Genomic DNA, 13,897 nt, shown 5'->3' with positions numbered 1-13,897 from the left:
CTCTCTTAAATCAGAACCAGTGAAGGTCCTGTGTGAGTGCCTGGAGGCAGTTGGAGGATGGATGGCCACTAAGGGATTGAGGCTGAATCCTGTCAAGACAGAAGTGATGTTTTGGGGGGACGGGGGGGGGGCTGGTGTGGAGGACTTGCTGATCCTGTAACTGTGCCCCTGAAGGACCGGGTGCGCAGCCTGGGAGTCATTTTGGACTCACAGCTGTCCATGGAGGCGCAGGTCAATTCTGTGTCCAGGGTAGCTGTCTACCAGCTCCATCTGGTACGCAGGCTGAGACCCTACCTGCCCACAGACCGTCTCGCCAGAGTGGTGCATGCTCTAGTTATTTCCCGCTTGGACTACTGTGATAAGCTCAACGTGGGGCTACCTTTGAAGGTGACCCGGAAACTACAACTAATCCAGAATGCGGCAGCTAGACTGGTGACTGGGAGCAGCCGCTGAGATCACATAACACTGGTCCTGAAAGAACTACATTGGCTCCCAGTACATTTCCAAGCACAATTCCAAGTGTTGGCCTCTGCCCAGTATACCTGAAGGAGCGTCTCCACCCCAATCGTTCTGCCCGGACACTGAGGTCCAGCTCCGAGGTCCTTCTGGTGGTTCCCTCACTACGTGATGTGAGGTTACAGGAAACCAGGCAGATGGCCTTCTCAGTGGTGGCGCCCACTCTGTGGAACGCCTTCCCATCAGATGTCAAGGAAATAAACAACTATCTGACTTTTATAAGACATCTAAGACAGCCTTGTTTAGGGAAGTTTTTAATATTTGTTTTAATCTGTTGGGAGCTGCCCAGAGTGCCTGGGGAAACCCAGCCAGATGGGTGGGGTATAAATTTATTATTATCATCATTATTATTACAAATGGTAAAAAGCATAGATGTTAACAGTAAGTAGGTGGTCACTGGCATTTAGCCACCCTCTCATGATGCCTTCAGTTGAGTCTATGCAGCTTTTCCATAATAATTCAGCTTACAACATACTTAAAACAACTATAAAAAGAATTAATAGCATATCAAGGATCAAAGCATGGGGGATAAACTTATCAATGGCTTCTCATCATGACAGATCTATACATTACCTCCTATATCAGACAGTTAAGGTTCTGAATACCAGTTACCAAGAAACATGAGCCACCGAGTGCTTTTTTGCTCATGTCTCACTTGTGGGCTTCCCATAGGCCAATGTGGGAACAAAATGCTGGACTAGATGGATCTTCAATCTGACCCAGCAGGGCTGCTCTTAGGTTTTTAAAGTCATCTCATTAAAAGAGCATAAATGTTCAACTGTAGTAAAGGCTACTGAATGTCCAAGAAAACATGTATTTTTATGTGGCATCTAAAATTCAGTAGTACATTATTCTTGCACTAAAATACAGCTCAGTTGATGCAAGCACATCCTGAAATGAAAGAAGGTGGTGCTAAGATACCACCATCTGGGCTTCCCTGCTCCTCCCAATACTTGTAACGTAGAGAGGTGTAGGGAGCATTTACAGTCTTACTGTTTCAATAAGTGTGTGACTTAATTCTGTCTTCTCCCTCAGATTTCCTGAGGAGACAGGTATTCTATCTTATCTGTAGAATGTGTTGCATCTGGAAAGAGGCCTGTGTAAATCTCTAAAAACTGCAGCTTCAGAACGAAAGCTCTTGCACAATCTAATCTGTAGCATCACAAATGCAATTTTGTTCCCTAAAGTTTTAGACAAGATTGGTCATGAGTGTGCATGTTGGCTTCAGTTCAATCAACATAATGGTTTTGCTGAGCAGAGAAGAAGGAAAGTATTGTTTGGCTGGCTTCCAAGAGGATATAAAGCATGAAGAAAAATATTGCAGTTTTGAAGCTTGATTTTAAGGTTGCACACTGAAAAGTATTTGTGTGGCCTTGGTTTAAAAAAACCTAATCGCCACAGTTCAGTACAGAGAAGTATTCATAAAATCTTAGTGTAAAGAAGTTGTGAATAAATGTAAAGGGTAGGGATTGTATAGGAGCAGCACTTTTGGGATATAGTGATGTAGGAAAGTATATTTGAACGTATGTGATGCTCTAAGATCTTTTGAATTCCTTTACCCAATTTCCTTTTTCTGCATACTTAAAATGTTTCTGGTCTTAAAGATAGGTATCAAAATAATAGCGAGGTGAGTGAGTGATGCAAAGTTTTAGGATAAAAGCAGGAAAGGGAGTATTCAGACATCCTCAGTTTTAGTGCGATGCTTAGCTGTTATATACAATACCTTCCTCACCTATTATCTTGCTCATCTGAAACTTCTACCACTTGCTGTGCCCTATCAGATCAGTTCCAGCATGTTCAAGCATTCTGAATCCCACTTTACTTTGGCTTCTAACACTAGACTTTGGGTGTCTAAGCTCCAGATGCAGGTGTGGTGCTTTTCTGTCTTGCCTGCTAAGGCCCAGCTAATGTTGCAATGCAGGCCTCATATTTTGTGTTCCAGCTTTTCTTGCAATTCAGTTTTGAGGGTGGTGGGGCAAGACCCTCTTCTCCCTGGATCTTTAGCCTATCAATTTTTAGAGGTGGAACTTCACTTGATCTCGAATGCCCTCCTGCCACCAGAGAGAAGAAATAGAGGTAAGTCACTCCCTCCCTCTCACACATTGCCTTGAGACCATTTAACTGATCTCCTTTAGCACTGTCACCCCAGCTTAGTTCATGAGTCATTTTACAAATAGATCACCTTCCAATGTGGGGCTTCAGTTACCTAGTAGCATGCATTGTGCCTATTGCTGAGGATATAGTGTGCAACTTGTAGACTACCCTTTCTCTGATACAGAGGCAACTGCTATACAAATACGTACATGGGAGGATGTGAGTGTGGTATGCACATGCCCCACCCCAAGGTAGAGACTGAAAAACCAGTGAAGAAGCATAATCCCCAGTTGTCAGTATCACATAATAGTTTAATTTTTAAAACCTTGGATGTTGGGTGCTTTCATTGTAACTGAAGGCCAAAGTAGACAACATTACATGCATGATCATATTTAATGTGTCTAGTTATCTTCTAAAGAATTGCAGGAGGTAGGAACAGGATGGGGGCCATAGGAAGTTGCCTTATACCAAGTCAGGTCATTTGTCCATCTAGCCCATTCCAACTGGCAATGACCGAGGTCTTTTCCTATCATCTGCTATCTCGTCCTTTGAACTAGCATGCAAAGCAGATGCATGTATCATTAAGTTATGCTCCCGTTCATTTGCAGCAATAGAAGTTTCCCTTCTGGGCCTAACGGCAGCTTTAAAGGCATTCATTCAGTCTTTTTATTTGTATGCTGCTTTTCCACACACAAAGAGAAAAATCACACTCAAAGAAGCTTACAGCAAAGAAAATAGAAATGTGTTTCAAAACCAAACTGCAAAAACAATTCCATAATAACATAGCAAAGCAACACATCAAATATAGTAACATACAAAAAACAACGTTTCAGTACTATATAACAAGATTAGACAAACAACATCCATTATCCAATAGCAAAAATAACAAGCTTTACAGTTTCACCTTGGTCCTAGAAACAACCTTCCCATGATGCTGCAGACAGTCTCTCTCTTGCCTCAGGTTCTTACAGGGTTTCCAAGGGCAGTGGGTAAGGTAGCAGGAAGTACCTCCCCCATCTTTTACAGGGGTGTGGTTTTCTTTGTGACCAAGATGGGGGGGGGGGATTAATTCACCTTCCCACTTGCCATGATCCTTACTGCAATTGCCTCTGCAGCTTTTTTTAATGAACATGTCTGATTTGACCTTGAGCAAGAGTTTATCTGTTCCTTTGCATTTTTGTATGGATCTTTTTAAACATACTGAATTTACTGCAGCTGCTTGGGTAAGGCACACAGTGAAGTCATGTGTGCCTTACTTCACGCAGATGTGCAGACTTCTGGTCAATTTTAATGGCTGTTGAAACTTCAATTAGAATTGCCCTACACTTCAAGATGATCCTAGCATCAGCAAAACTTACTTGGCAATTTTCCAATTTAGTAGCCTGACTGAAGACAGATTAAATGTTGGCTGCATTGTATGTCTTTACAGCTAGTGTCGTGGATGGTATCAGATTTGAACCAGGGAGATTTTATTTCCACTCAGCCATGAAGTTTACTAAGTGATTGTAGACCAGTCACTATTTCTCAGTCTAACCTGCCTCACAGGGTGGTTGTGAGAATATCCTGGGATAAACCCAGTCTGAACTCCTTAGAGTGGGGTAGAATCCAGATGTGATTCATAAAATATTTCTAAGTAACAGTTACTTATATTTCTTTTTTATTAATTCCAAATTATTAAAGCAAGTTAAATAATAAAGATATGTGTTTCATGTACCACCATGGTTCATAGTACTAGACGCAAATCCAGACAATATTTAACTGGAACACATGCATTTTGAACAGAGGTGGCCTCTTGCAATTATTAAACAAGAACAAAGCCACCATCTTTCCCTGTTTTAAAGCATATCCTACAGCACAGCTGGTGCCACGTGTATTGCTCTGACTTCCTTTGGACCACATCAGCGAAGCTGAGAGGGAGGTCTTGTCACTTGGGCGGCCCAGGACCTCCTTACACACTGCCCAAGCTTGCACACTAGAATGTCACTTCAGGTCTGCTAACACAGTGGTTTGACCTCGCCCCCAGAGGCAGGCTCCATTGTCTTTAGAGACATGGATTCCAACAAAAAAAAGCTCACCTAAAGTCCTAAATTTGATATAACAAGCTGGTTGGGGGCCATGATACAAGAAGGACCTGACCCTTTCCTACGACATGGAGACTTTGGTCTAGATTGTCTCCTGAGACATTAGCCATGGAGGAGAAAACATACAGACACCCATATGAAACCTGGAACAGCCATTTCAACAGGCTGCCACAGAGGATAGAAGAGAAAGGACTCTATTGTTACTTTTGGTGGCTCCACTCCTTGATTCCCCTCCCCATCTCAGTTGGCTGTTAGAATAACTAGTTACTAAGAATCTGAATCTGAGTTTGTTTATTTCATCTTCTCCTGATCAGTTTTCCTTTTGTGTCACATCTCTTTGTAAGCCTGTGAGAGAGAGTGGGAAAGAGTACTGCAAGCCACTCAGAGGCTTTTTTGGGCTGAAGAGCAGAATGAAAAAACACTTAAATAAAAGTAAAATAATACCAGTTGGGGGGATTTCCAGTGGAGATCCAGTGGAGAAGGAGTTAAAGCCACCACCACTTATATCACAGCTTGTTCTCCCACCAAAGCTTGTGGCTGCCTTGTCAGGATAGCCAATCACAGCCGTAACATCTATGGGGTTTTCTGTGGATTGAGGTTTATTCTGATTCAGCATTAAACGGCTTTCCTGGTGAAAGCAGCGGGCCAAAAGAAAAACCTCTCACACCTGTGTTTAGAAATCATGGGACAAACAGAAGGGTGAATGAGCCCCTAGTTGGACCTTCAGAAAGAGGGGAAGAGGAAACGGCAGCAAGGTGTCCACTGCTGGGAACTTGAGAGCTAGACTTGATGTCTGTCCTAAACCCCTGGCTTACCTGGCAGCAAGTCAGTATGTCAAGTCCCCAGTCCAGGGTCAATCCACATGTCCAAAGTCCAAAATGAAGCACAGTCCCACAGAGATCCAGGAGCACCCAAGCTGAGCCCCATCAACATGGACAGTTGAGCAGACACAGCACCTCGGCTCTGCTGCCCTTTTATACCCTGCATGCTGATTGCAGCATCTGGGCTTGATGAGGCATGTGACCCTCACCTGTTCCAAGCCTACTCCAGCTGAGGAATCACACACCAAGCCCCACCTGGCCAGCTGGGGAGCTGGGCTCTGGGCCTTTGCCTGCCTCAGCCTCCTAGAGTATCCCATCCGCTGCTCCCTCTGCCTCAGAGCCTGTTGTGTTTGTGAAGACAGGGCCCCTCTGGCTCTGGTGATGGGTCCTGCTGCTCTGGTTCCTGTGCACTGACCCTCATCCCTTTGTCATCCTCAATCACCCCGTGAGTACTTCCTACACCAACCTTCCCTTCCCCATCCCCAGCTTGCCCCAGTGTGTCCCAGTCCTGGCTACATCTCTCGCCGGGATCCTCTTCCTCCCTGTAGTCCTGCCAGATCATGACAATGGCCTTTGTCTGCTTCTGCAAAAGAGTAGGTGTCAATGTCTATAAATTTCTGAGTGGTCTTGCTACACTGACCCTAAAGACATCTCTACTTAGAAGCAAGTCCCATTGTTTTCCATGAAAGTAAACACACTTAGGATAATTGCTTAAGAACTTCAGGCTTTGGTCTATGCTGCCACCGCCGCTGTACATAATGACATATCTACTGGAAAAATATCTTTCTAGACGTAGATTAGCCTTGTGGTTTAAAATGATAGCTTTAGAACTGCTGAGGTCATGCTAATCCTCTGTAAACCTAATAAAAATATTGTTACCAACAAAAGGGGGTAACCCAAATAGTGCTTCGCTCACTCTCGCACACATTCCATGAATGTTACATGTACATATCGGCCTGGGCACATTTGGCGGCAGGGCAAGAAATATGGAGGAATGTTTGGAACTTTTAAAAAAAATTCTGTGATACTTCTGAAAAGGGCTGCTTTTGCCCATATAAGTAAATGGAGTCTGACTGTGACCCCATTTAAATTTATTCCAAATGGTGATGTCATTTCTGGCATCTAAAGCAGGTTCCTGCAGTTTTAAAACAAGCTCTATAACAACGCCTTTCCCAATCTGGTGCCCTCAATTCCCACAAGCTTCAGCCAGCCTAGCTGTGCTACTTGAGACTAATGGGAGTTGTAGTATGAAATATCTAGAAGGCAGGCACCAGGTTGGGGGAGGCTGTTCTATAAACTCTGTTTTGTACATTCTAAATAAACCTTTCTGCTGTTTTCACAAGTGAAACTTTAATCATTGTATGCATGTACCAATGCCTCCACTTGGAATACAAGAATTGCAAGATGGTGTAATCGATGAAGATATCACTGTTCCAAAGTTTCTTGCAGCCTCTGTCTTTAGCTCTAGCTCAGGCTTCCTCAACCCTCCAGATGTTTTTGGCCTACAACTCCCATGATCCCTAGCTAGCAGGACCAGTGGTCAGGGATGATGGGAATTGTAGTCTCAAAACCTCTGGAGGGCCGAGGTTGAGGAAGCCTGCTCTAGCTTATATGCTCAGCAGAATCAAGTGGCTGAATTTTATGTGTGGACTCACGGTTTCATGCTTCAGGTTCTGTCTCTGAACTTTTCATAGGCATCTATTTGGCTGCTGTGAGGGGACAGACTAGAGGGAGCTTATCCAGTGGATTTATTCTTATGTTCTTAGATGGGAGAATCACATTATTGAATGCACCCCTGAAGAAGAAGAAAAAACACAGGAAAAATTCTCCTTGAACATAGATAGCCTTATAGGATTTGGGGGGGTTGGTCTGGAAGATATATAGGGGTATCTTCCAAACCTATGATTCTGCATTTGTGAAGTTAGACTCTAGTAAGAGAGAACCTGTTGAACTGGACCATCCAGTCTGTTTGTAAAGTAATGGCCTTAGCTGGCCAATTAAGTGCTCTCCTCCATATAGTAAAGAATGAACCATGTTGCCATAGCAACAACTAAGTGATGGTGCTCTTCAGGAGAATGCGGCTTTCCCCACTTTTCCTGACTGGATGCCATGCCATTCTAGGGAGAACAACAGGCCAGGTGGTCTGGTTTTTGGCATGTGAGTTTTTGACTGCAAGCTGGACAGAGAGGCTTGATTTTTCTCTGAGTGGAATGCAATACTATGGCTTTGGATGAGCCCCTGGCCCTAGGATGTCTAAAGGGTAAGCAGGATCTGCAAGCCCTTCCATCCTAGGCTCAGGTTGTATACATGTATGTGCAAATAGAGCCATACATCCTAAAGATACCATAGTCTCCACTGACCTTCATTCTAAGGAAGCTGAACCCTGGGTAAGCGCAGGGACGCCTGGGGTCTCTTGCTGCTTGGAGATTGGGGAGCATGCAACCATGGATAAGTTGCAGCCATACTTTTGTCTTATGTGGCAGGAGTTGCTTTCTTTCATTAGCAAGTGTTCAGAAATGTGAGCTCCCCTATAAACCTGGAAAAGCTTTATTGCTCGATTCTACTGCATGTATCAGCACAGTGGCTCTCAGAGTCACTTGTGAAAACGAGCCTTATGTGCACTGGTTAGGAATGAATGCAGGCTGTTTTGTTGCATCCCAACCATATGTGTGGTTCAGAAGGTCAGGCATTACCACAATCGCTCTCCTGTTATTTTAGGACTTCCATGTGTTATGGTTGGCCTCGGTGACATGGCATTTGGTTTCAGTTATTTTTTTCTCAGGGTTTGGCTTTTAAGAATAGAAAAGCACATTTCAAGCAAAATCCAGCAAGTTGTAAAGTTTGTGGCAATTCAGGACTGAGATTGGTTTCAGGCTGGAAACACTGAAGAATAGCCAGGCTTCTCTCTCCATCACTTTTTTGAAAGTATGGTGGCAATTTATCGTAAAAATGATGATTCAAAATTATTATAGAGAGGGAAACGAAAACATAACTGGCATTAACAACGCAATTATTTTAATCTTCTAGGAGCCTCATAATTTGATAAGTGCAGCCAATTGTTTCTCAAAACAGTCTGTTTTATAATGGATGGAATTCATTACCAAGCAAGAATGCAGTGCCTCTTTGTTGACATATAGTCTATAAATTGTTGGCTAAATCTAAAGGAGGGAGGTGGATGGGAAAGGGGTTGGTCTGTTTTGTTTAAAATGGTGTCCCTTTGAATCTCAACTGCAGCACATAAATTGAAATTGTTCCAGTTAGATAAGCTCTTAGAATTATAGAATACTGGAGTTGGGAGAGACTCATCTAGTCTAGCCCCCTGCAATGCAGATGGCCACCTAACCTCTCTTTAAAGAACTCCAAGGAAGGAGAGTCCACAATCTCCCAAGGGAATCGGTTCCACTATTGAACAGCTCTTACTGTCAGAAAGTTCTTCCTGAAATTTCATCGGAATCTCATTTCTTGTAACCTGAAGCCATTGGTTCGAGTCCTACCCTCAAGAGCAGGAGAAAAAAATCTTGCTCCATCTTCCATGTGAGAACCCTTTAGATATTTGAAGAAGGCTATCGTATCTCATCCCTGTCTCCTCTTTTCCAGGCTGAACATACCCAACTCTGTTAATCATTCCTCATAAGGCTTGGTTTCCAAACCCTTTAGCATCTTGGTTGCCCTTCTCTGCACACATTCCAGCTTGTCAATATCCTTCTTAAATTGTGGTGCTCAGAACTGAACACAGTATTCCAGGTGTGGTCTGACCATGGCAGAATAGAGGGGAACTATTACTTCCCTTGACCTGAACACTATACTTTTGTTGATGCAGCCTTCTAAGCATCAATAGGCACATGTTTCCTTTCGTTCTTTGATGGCAAACCTTTAACAGCAGTCTCTCAAGGATGTGGATCAGAAGAGTCAAGACCGCAAGGTTAGAGAGCATGTAATCTTTATTTTTATTAATTGTATTACTAATAAAGCTTGTTTAAAATTATGTCTTCTTATATCCCACCTTGGGATTAACAAGTTATAAATGGGCATTATAAATAAATTCATTGTGTTACTTATTGTTGAGAAAGCAAATGAAGGACAACAATTTGTCATACTTATGTGAAATACTTCTAGACCTTAGATGAAGCTTAAAGAGCCATTAAAACCTCTCACAGCGGCTTACAAGTCTTTAAATCTTGGAAGAATAGCCCTTGACTTATGTGGCTGGTAGCTGGTTAAGACCTGGATGTAAGTCGTTGAACTCTTATCATCCGGTCACTACAGTCACTGAGTTGTGTCTCCAACTACCACTACCACCCTACTCCAATAAGCTTTATTCATTTTCCTTAAATTCTTTCAGCTTCATTTAAATTTTCTCATATCAAATTTGAAGGGGAAGTGGCAGCAACACTCTCCTAACAGCTTGTAGAGATCTTGCCAAAATTCTTGACTTCCTTCAGAAATTCAACCCAGGCAGGAATCTCGATTTCCTTTCTTATTAATGTAAGATATGGTGGTGATTCCATTCACATACTCCTCAAACTATGCCTGCTTCCCCATTCAGCTTGTTGAGTTCTGTCGCTTTGTTTGGTCGTACGAATGGGTTACGCACTGGCTGAATGTAAGTGAGGGAGTATTGCGCCTTTTCAGCAATTTTATTAGACGATAATCTGGCCAGCTACAGAACTGACCACACAATATTCAAAAATACATTTTAACCATGACCCAGCCAAAATGAAGCACTACGGTCACCTTCAGACAACCAGTTTATTAGACATTTATCTTGATTTGCTTGCTCAAAATTTGTACAGGTGTTATGGTTGAGTGATAGTTGTCACATGCTCTACCGTGCTTTTCTTCATAATGCTGCAAAAAGTAAAACAAAAATGAAAGTGGATTTGTTGTGCAAGAGCACTGTGCCATTGCTACATCACAATGTACCTGCAATCTTGGGGGTGGGTGGTTATGAGATGCACTTTATTGCACTGTGAACATATGCTGGCATCTACCTGAATGAGTGCTGAAGTCTGAAACCATTAAGTTTGATAAGGCTGCAATTCTAAATGAACTTACCTTGAGAGCAAATCCTATTGAACTCAATGGGACTTACTTCTGAGCAGACAAACATAGGGACACACTGCTCAGTGGTCTTTAAAAGTGTTTGTGCCCCAGGTTATTTACTGGATGCAAGCCATTCCAGTGGAGGAAGTTTCAATGAGGATTAGGCATGATTAAAAAACAACAACACTTCCTCTCTGCAATAGCCTAAGGATGATAAAATGTGACTCCAAACTCTAAAGAGAAAACAAGAATGTGTGTTTTGGGTTGGGGGGTGGGGGGAAGAACTCTGCATTCTGTTGCCCAGTTAAACAAAGGCTCAGTTGACTTGTTTAACTGAGGCCCCATTAAAACAGATTTCACTGTGGGTCACCTGGAGTTTAAAAAGTCCAGGAAGAGTGCAGAGGAAATATTTTGTTATGCGCTGCTAGCAGGGGCTCAGGAGTAAATGAGCTATTGTACACGGAGGGCTGGACTTCTTGGATACAACCACTGATATGGGGGAGACTTCGAAGCAAATCGGAACAAATCTGTTCTTTATTGTCTCGCTCAGACAGGGCTGCAAAGAATATTTAAGGCTCCTGGGGGAATTGAGAAGCAGAAGTAGCTCATTTTATGCCATAGTTTGAGCAGATTAAGCAAGAAAGACCTGGACATTTTTTAAAACACACACACACAGACACACATTACCCTGCTTTTCCTCCAATGTGTTAAGGAAGTGCATGCTCCCTTTGTATTCTCCAAGTAACTCTGAGATGGTTAGGTTAGGACAGGAGTCAGCAACCTTTTTCAGCCATGGCCAGTCCACCGTCCCTCAGACCATGTGGTGGGCTAGACTATATTTTGAAAAAAAAGGATGAACAAATTCCTATGCCCCACAACCCAGAGATGCATTTTAAATAAAAGGACACATTCTACTCATGTAAAAACACGCTGATTCCCAGACCATCCGTGGGCCAGACTGAGAAGGCGATTGGGCCGCATCCGGCCCCCGGGCCTTAGGTTGCCTAAGCCTGGGTTAGGAGATGGCAACCAAGTGAGCATTTGTGGAGATTTCAACTTTGGTGTCCTTGTTCCATCTACCACCCTCACCTCTGTCCCACACTGGTTTCTATCTTGTCCTTCAGTGCAGTATGAAAGTAGCTATTTTGAAAAAATCTTTTTATGAAAGTAGTTATTTTTACTCCTGGATCAGGCTAAATTGCCTCCAGCCAGGATTGAGTCCAAGAACCAGGATTAAGACAATCTAAGAAGAGCTCTGAACCTCTTTTTTTAGGGGGCTGCTACTAAAATAGTCCTTTCCAGCAGCTGATGTGCACAGATATGTTGATGGCTGCTGTATGAAGGAACATCCAGGAGGGATGTACACAAAGAGTATCCAATGAAGCTCAATGTGGGAAGACACAGGACAGACAAAGGGAAGAACTTTCTCACATGTAGCATAATTAAACTATGGATTTTGCTAGCTAGGATGGCTTAGAAAGTTGATTAGACAAAATCATGGAGGATAAAGCTATGATAGAGGCAATGTGCCACAGTTCCTCATCCACCTAGAGATGGTTCCATGTGCTTTATATTGATTGATTGAATTTATATACCACCCTATACCCAGTGGTCTCAGGGTGGTTCACAGAACAATATCAACATGAAAACCCCAATATATACAATCAAAATAAAAACAACAACCCAATCACACACACACACAACCTTGATGGTCAAGATACAGGAGCAGATCACCCATATTGACTTTGTTTTCCTTTGCCAAGTGTTAGGATGAGTGCAGCTGGTTTTTGCACCAGACAGAATGCCAAATATACCCATTTGTCCCATGATTTGTCTCCTTCCCCAGTGTTTGATCAAAACCCCTCAAATGTGAAATTGCCTTATGAAATTTAATTTGTCATTCAACATTCTTTAAAGCTGTGTGCATTTCCAGTGTACTATCTTCATGCCTTTCCTTAGCAGGAGTCTGGTTCAGAACTGAAAGAGTCCTTGGAAAATGGGCAGCACTTCTTCCAACTTTTTCCAGTGGAAAACCTCTCTGCCTTTAATGGCCTGCAACAGACTCAAATGCAGGCGAGTGGAGGGAGGCAATTTCCTGATCACTGGTCCCCACAGCTCAATCTGGTTAGGAATGTTGAAACCCTGCTGAAAGTTGCTGCCATAGAAATCTGTATATTGACATGGCAGGACTCATTAAAAGGGCTTACTTACACTTCTGTTTCAGAGTGACTTGAATATAAAAGAATAGCAATGATGCTGATTATAATAGAGCTCTGTAAATAAATCCCTGCCCTGTCGTGTGTGTCTGGATTCTGTCACCGGTGATAGCCTCTCATTTTCATGACCACTAACATTCACAAAGGTTTGATGCAAATAGCATTGCTGCATTTAGTGGGCTGGGATCAGCCCAAAATTCATGGCTGTTGTGAAGTGGGGGGGGGGGAGCCTTTACACACACACACAATTTTATGTCATTAGAAGATTTAAATGATGAAGGGGTCCTCAGTGTTTTCCTTTGGCCAGTTACAGAGTAGATATTGATACTAATTGGCTAGTTAATTAAGCTAAACTTTTCTCTCCCTCCGAAGGAAAATAGTTACTCAAATGAGATTCAAAGAATGAACGGAGGCCACACATATCGCTAACATGTCTGGATATTTTTGGGTATGCCATTTCTTAAATTTCTCTAAATTACATTATGGTTGGGTAGAGAGAGTGGTAGGAAAGAAGGGAAGCACATTACCTCCAGCCATAAGCTCCAGGAAATATTTAACAATGCACTATTTCTATGAGTGGAGGAGAAAAGGAAGGGGGTAGTATTCAACACTAGTCCTACTCAGAGTAGATCCACTGAAGTTAATGGCTATTACTAACTTGGGTTTGTTAATTTCAATGGGTCTACTCTGAACAGGACCTTGTTGAATCCAGCCCAAGGTGTTTCTCAGAGAATTTGCTTGTTTACCCTCTTCAGTGACCTGCAATGCCTTGGTGTGTATCCTGTTTTCCAAATCTGCTGACCACCTGCAGCAACACCCCTGCCATTTTTTATACTAAGACAAGCTTTTTGCTAATTCAGTGTCCTGGATAAATTTAGGCAACATACAAAATTGCTAGGCAAACATCTAGTACTCTCCCAACAAGCCAATATAGCCAGACTCTGGAACACCACATGTCTGCATTTATAGACCATAATTAGTCTTTTTTCCTTTCTTTTCTTCTTCTGCTGAGGTAATTGGAAAAGAGGAAACTCTTGGAATTAAACCACTACCACCTCTCCTGGCTCTCACACTCATATATTATTAGCAATGTTTGTCAGAATATAGTTTTCCAGATTATTTCCTT

The 13,897-nt window shown here is 42.7% G+C and overlaps 1 long non-coding RNA gene across 1 annotated transcript in view; it reads left to right on the top strand.

The window, feature by feature from the left end:
- Window positions 1-2,540: 2,540 nt before the first annotated feature.
- The window catches only part of LOC128402534 (uncharacterized), a 42,651-nt gene continuing 31,294 nt past the window's right edge, over window positions 2,541-13,897 (top strand). Inside the window, exon 1 of the long non-coding RNA XR_008327736.1 lies at window positions 2,541-2,592. This is a non-coding gene — a long non-coding RNA (uncharacterized LOC128402534). The remainder of the gene's footprint in view (window positions 2,593-13,897) is intronic.

Source organism: Podarcis raffonei, chromosome 1 (assembly GCF_027172205.1).
Source record: "Podarcis raffonei isolate rPodRaf1 chromosome 1, rPodRaf1.pri, whole genome shotgun sequence".
NCBI lineage: Eukaryota > Metazoa > Chordata > Lepidosauria > Squamata > Lacertidae > Podarcis > Podarcis raffonei.
This window is presented reverse-complemented; position numbering and strand designations above follow the sequence as displayed.